Source organism: Homalodisca vitripennis, chromosome 3 (assembly GCF_021130785.1).
Source record: "Homalodisca vitripennis isolate AUS2020 chromosome 3, UT_GWSS_2.1, whole genome shotgun sequence".
Taxonomy (NCBI): domain Eukaryota; kingdom Metazoa; phylum Arthropoda; class Insecta; order Hemiptera; family Cicadellidae; genus Homalodisca; species Homalodisca vitripennis.
Window position 1 is genome coordinate 87,148,097 of NC_060209.1, and position 6,594 is coordinate 87,154,690.

Here is a 6,594-nt window from a genome sequence, read left to right on the forward strand (position 1 = left end):
TTGTTTCTATTAGAAATATGTCCGACTCGATAACTGTATAGCCTAGCTTACTCTCTATTATATTTGTATCTATTACAAGTTAATTAGCATTATAATGTATGTTACATCAATAGGACTTAAAATGCTACTTAATTTTATGTCTAATTACAGAATTTAAAGAGTTGTAAAATTTAGAAAATTATTAATTATAAAAATAAAAATTGATTTATATTTTTTAAATAAATAAATATATTGTAAGACGTGAGTTAAGTTAACTAACAAATTAATAATAATTAATCTACAACACGTGGACTATAGCAAGAGGATTTTTTGGTGTATCAATTTGTACTGTTTCCCAGTAATATACCAAAACCTAAAGTTAAGACATTCAGTCATCGGAATTACTGAAGAAGATATAGAAAGTAATCCATTTTGAACGGTTCCGTTAGTAAATTTTATTGTAATGTATTCTGTACTGGTCCGTAATTTATCAATGTACAAGTACTAACTTAAGTGACATTTAATTAACCTATTAGGGCCTCCTGTATTGTTGAATCAAAATAATATAAAGATTAAAGGCATAAATGAATAATATAGTAATTAAATATAAATAAAATATATAAATTATCTACCCAACAGAGTTTAGGCTGCTAAATACCTTTAGGGACTGCAATTTTTATGAGTCGGTGTTTATAATTTTCCATGGTTTTATATGCAGTAGAAAAGTTTCGTTTCAATTCGCAAACGAGAAAGAAACAGTGCTTTTTTAATTTCTCGCCGAAACAACAAACCCTATTTCTTGTTAGAATTTATTCTCACAAAAAGATCTAAAATATCATTTTTAGAGACCTTTAAAACCAGTACAGGTTGTACACAGTTAATGTATTTTCTTAAGTTTGCCGCCAAAAACACGCACAAATAGCTGTTAAATACTCAAATGTGTCTGTAAAGTTGGCAATGTTCCTAAAATTGATAAGTTTGGCTACTGTAATAGAGCACTTGTGTCGAAAATTACGTACGCAAAAGACTGGCACCTACTTTGGTGAAAACTGCTAAAAACTAATGATAACTGCTAGTATGATGAAGGTGCTCTTGAAAACCACGTAATATTACGTTACTTAATTAATTTCCACCAAAACCGTACAAAAACGGTTGACAACGCCTAATACTTAATAGTGAAAAGTTCGTTGGAAGATGGTTCCTAAAATTCATAAGTTTAGCTCCTGCAATGAAGCACTGGTATTGGAAATGTATGTGCCTCAGAAGAAGGGGACATGTTTTTGTGAAAACTCTGAAGCACTGTTCGTATGGTGTTGAAGGTGCTTTTTGAAAAATTACGTTTTATTCCACAATTAATAATAAAACAAAACAAAACAAAAAAACTGAGGCAAAAGCACGAGTGGAATATTATTTCACTATACAAATTGTGAAGATCCTCTGCGAAGTTCGTACACACTGAAACGGTCTGCCGCAGAGCCCTTCTGACTGGACTTCAAACAATCGGTGCGGCGGACATTGCCCAATGCTGGCCCTCGAGCTCCGTGATTCACCGGCCGCTTGACGAGGAGTGGTCACATCCTCGAGAGGATTCTCAAATTTCTGACGCAAATTGATTAAACTGTAGCTGCAGTGGTTTAATTGCTGTCCAAACAGATGTAATTGTTGGCTGTCGGGGGAGGAATCTGCTGCATCACGTCGCGGTGTGGGGCCTTGTGTGCCTTACTCTCAACCTTGGCATTTATCTTGGCCAGTATTGTCTGCTCACACGCCACACGCCACGCCGTCACCGTAGCTCACTAGCTCTCATCTCTCCTCTACAACCCTCGCTACCGGCAGCGTTGGTGTAGGTTGTCTTCGTATTGGAGTGGTAGATTACGCTACATACATCGATAAACAGTGCAATGTTGAACAATGGAGATCAATCGCCCCCCTCCCCTCTCCACAACCTCTTTGTTATACGCCTGGTTAGAGTTGATTGAGACCATTATAAAACCAATATTAACTCACATTACTAAAAAAATTAATACACAGAGTCTTAAACAAGTGGGCTCGAATGAGCTTACTAACTTTTAAATTATTTTAACTAATGAAAGTGAACTTCTGCACTCAAGTTAGTGAATCCTTTTTATACTAGTGTAAGAGTCGTGTGCAACAACACAATCTTATTTTTCTTGAAATCAATAGAAAAATCTCAAATGTAACGGAAATCGAATGCCAATCAGGCTAATTTTAATTTTCGCCAAAACTAGTTGAAATGTGAGAGGGTCGAATTGGTTCAAGATGTGAAACGATGATTTTTACCCTTATTATATCACCTTTAGGGAATCAGATAAACAGTCTGTAAATGGTTATCTGACGTCGATGTAACTGTTTATAGATTTTAAGTGTATCAAGATAAGAAACATATTATCTGATAAAAATACCATTTTGAATTTGTAACCCTTTTTATATGTTGACTGGCTATTCTTAGGACAAATTTCTCTATACATTTTAATAAAACCTAGGTTGTGTGCTTATTCAATGCCTCTTGATTATATATATATATATATATATATATATATATATATATATATATATATAATTCCAGAAGAGAACTTACCGTAAAGATTTTGTGGAATATAAAAAACGGAACCAATAGTCAAGTTCAATATAATTTTAAAGGCCTTGAACAATAATAGTTAAAAACTTATTTCGTCAGTCGTAATAATGTGGCTTTTGAGTTTTGCACACTCTTTGTATAGCAAGATTTCAAGTCTCTTAATATTTCGCAAACAAGGCTTATTCCAAAAATACTCAAAACATTATTTTAGAATATTAGGGCTGGACAGATGTCTTTAATAAGATAACTATAACCACACCCAGTTAAGAAATTAAAGTTTTTCTAAGAGTGGCTATTTTAATTATGTATAATGCTTAATACGGAGTGGCCTGTATGATATTTAATTTAGAAATAAATCTACTTAGTCACTATTATTTAGCATTTTAAATTTTCTTATTTTTGCATACTAAAGATTATTCTCAAAATCATGCAATCTTCCACTAAGAAGGAAAGTAAAGGAGTCAGCGGTTAAATCAAAACTTATAGCGTTTTGACGCAAGTCGAAGCACAGAGTTATGAGTTAAACCTTAAAAAAACTGTTGCGGCTTCTAAGGACAATATTAACAACCTACAAACAATGACAACATCGTCTGAGTAAAATTGACCTAGGAAATTCATCAATAACGCACCTCTCAACTGCAGCTTGGCTATTTTATACTGTATGTAAATGAACATGTAGACAGGCTGCTTAAAGGTCAGGATCCCTGGAAGGTCACCCATTCTGGACATTTACACCCTTGTTATTGCTCTGAAGAAAGTAAAAGTTAAGGAGGTATTATTTTATCACAAGGGTTAGGGCTGAGAAGGGCCCTCTAACTCTTATCGAGTGTATACAGATTTATTTCTGCATTACCTCTAATAGGCAAGTATACAACCTAGTTTAAAGGCTCACATGATCCATCAAAGGTGAAAATGTTACACTTGTGATAGGTTTAAAAAATCTAAAGTTGGAGACAGCATTGGTACACAACACGAGGTTAAGGCTAAAAAATAGTTTCTAACATTTAACCAGAGTCTACGGCATACAGATGATTTCCTAATCATCATTAATGGAAAATACAGGATCCCCATCCAAGGATCAGCCACCCTCACGTAGTTTCATTCGGTTTTCTTGTGGTAGTCGGTATGGTTTGTACCAAAGAAATGAACAGAGCTACCGTAGTTCTGTATGAAACCATTGCAGATGACATTAAAAGTGAAACAACAAATATAACCAACTGCAATCGTTTAATATTTCTGCGTCGAATTTATACTACAAGACTAGGCCTACAATAAAATACCTAAATACATTTAATTGTCTTCCACGTAAATAACAATAAACAAACATTTATTACTGGCTGAGCTTCAACGAAACCTATCAATCGAAATGCTGGGAAGTTTTCTTTTCTGTGAGTCTGTCTGTCGGCACGATATCTCGAAAACGAAATTTCAATAAACCTGGCATTGTGCATGAAACGTTTCAAAATTTGGAACACTGAGTTCCAATATGGTGCATGCCTCCGTGAGATTTAGCTGAATGTTATCGAATATTTTCAAACTGGTCTTATAAGTAAACAAGACAATAGCAATGAGAAAATAGTAAAATAAATAAAACTGTGTACATTCATATGTGGGTTAAGCGTGTGACATTTTTATTCATTGAGTAAAACAGAAAAATAATAAGGTGAAAGCCAATGTTAAATGTTAGTATATGGCAAGATTTGATTTCGTAGCAATCTTATGTTGTAGTGCTTCCCCTTGCATGCGGGAACTATTATTATTTGAACGCTGATTTTAAACTAAATTTAATGACCAAAAATGTTAATGTACCATGTGGCAAGATATTTCAAAAAATATTTTATCCGTAGACTTTAAATTTTGCGTAAATCTTCATTTCTACACAGACATGAATGTATTTTCTGACGGTGTGTGTCTAAATATGATATTTGGTTAATCGAAATCTTCTAATAAATTTCTTTTCTGTAGAGGCGTCTGCCTATCTGTCCGCAGGACATCTCGAGAATTAAATAAGTTATATATTAAAAATTTGCATGCAAACCGCGTACCTTTGACAAGAAAAATTACATTATTTGTATCATAGTGTAGAAAATGGAGAATTTAGGACCATAAGGCTCTGTCTTACAATTAACCTGATACAATAGTAATTCTTAAATCAAGTATAACTTCTACATAACAAATAATTCAAATAACGGTTTCTTTAAAAATATAGTACGTATGACTCATTCATACACACACCCATTAGCATTCCATCCGTCCTTTTAAGACCTACCCCAACTAACCCATCGCTGACGTCTTTTCTAGTAATTGAGCTTTCAGACAGCTGAGGGTGACACCTGCGAGTACTTTGCATAGTTACAATAGATTTTTCTGGACCAGCAAATCTTTTATCGCGATTGACAATTTGGGCACCACCGCGTTACCCAATGTAGGAGGCGTTGAGGCATCGAATATCGAAATACGTTGGCGGGTGCGAACGCACAACGCTCAGCTTCCGGCGAGAGGGTACATTGTATCTCGAGGGTGAGGGGGTGTGGTGGGGGCGGGGGGTCACACCTGGATCCTGCAAGGTGTCCGGGATTAGGCAACCATTACGTCACGGGAACCCTCCTTCTCCTCGGTACTGGACAAAGATAGGATGCAGACTATGTAATTTGTTTCTTATTTAAGTCACTGTATGATTTGGGTCCTTATGGAGGTAATGGGACTGCTTACTTCCGCTGATCATCCGGTCCCTCTCCACTCAGGGTGTCGGGTGGCGGAATAACCAAATGTGGTTAATAAAATAGGCTAAGTTATAGAATGCAGACATATATAACGTCAGTTTACATTGAAATCACTAAATCTCTGACCAAAATAATTCCAGTTTAAATAAATTTCCAAACAATTTACATTTTGAATGTTTACTCTAATTTAATATCTCCATGAATGCCTCTTTATTTTAATCCATTTAAATAAAAAACTGAAATTATGAATATAACATAATATTTTTTATAATGTTTCGGTCTTACAAATTAAATCAATTCCTATTAAATTTTCGCTGCCAACTAAATAAGTGTAATTAATTTAATTGGATTTTTTTTAAATATAGCCGCCAAACTATTTATTTGAGAAGTCATCATACGCAATGTAATGAAATTCAAGGCACAAAAGTTCTGATATATTTCAATTCAGACTAAACAATACTTCATTTTGAATTTTCATTTCGCTATGTAAACTTTGTACTTTAACTTGTTTTCTACGTTTTTCAATCATTTTAATTTTGCATAAGATTCTTTCCTCTGGCAGTTTTTGGTTACAACTGGTATTAATTTCATTTAAATTAATAATAATACTTTTGTAAAACCAATAGTTATTATAATAAAAATAGCTATAGTGGGCAGGGTTGATTCAATATGAATGTTGAGTAAAGCTCAAGTTCAACTTCTTCTTAGTGCAGCGTCTGGGATCTGATGCTGGTACAGACTTAACTCCTGAAATCTGGAAAGAGATCCAAAAGAGTCAGCGACGGAAACTCGGTAGTGTAGGAGCAAACATGTTTTCTACAAATACCGTAACTAAAATAGTACAAAGTTGGTTGCTCCACCGTGCTTAGAGATCATGTCTATCACATCGTAGTGCACTCAAATGTACACCTAGTGAGACAATGAGAATACCTCTTTACTTAGATTTTTATAAATTTGAGGTCTAGGTGTTTCTAATGTCTAAACGATGTAACGAGTTTATTTTGAGCTTCTTCCTCGCCGACTTTATGGGTCTAGACGGATATGACTGCAGATTCCAGGAGGTAACTCTGTAAGAGCGTTAGATCCCGGACGCTGCATTAGGAGGAAGGTGATCTGGAGCTTAACTCAGCATTCACAGTTATGGTATTAAAGCTTGTACTTTAAGTACAGTTGCATATTTTAAACCAAACATTTGTTCTCTCAATAGTTCCGAACTAGTTTTTAAATTCTCCCTCATTCTTTGATGTATTACGACAGAGAATTCCTTCCCTATTTCAAGTGAACAGTGAGCGT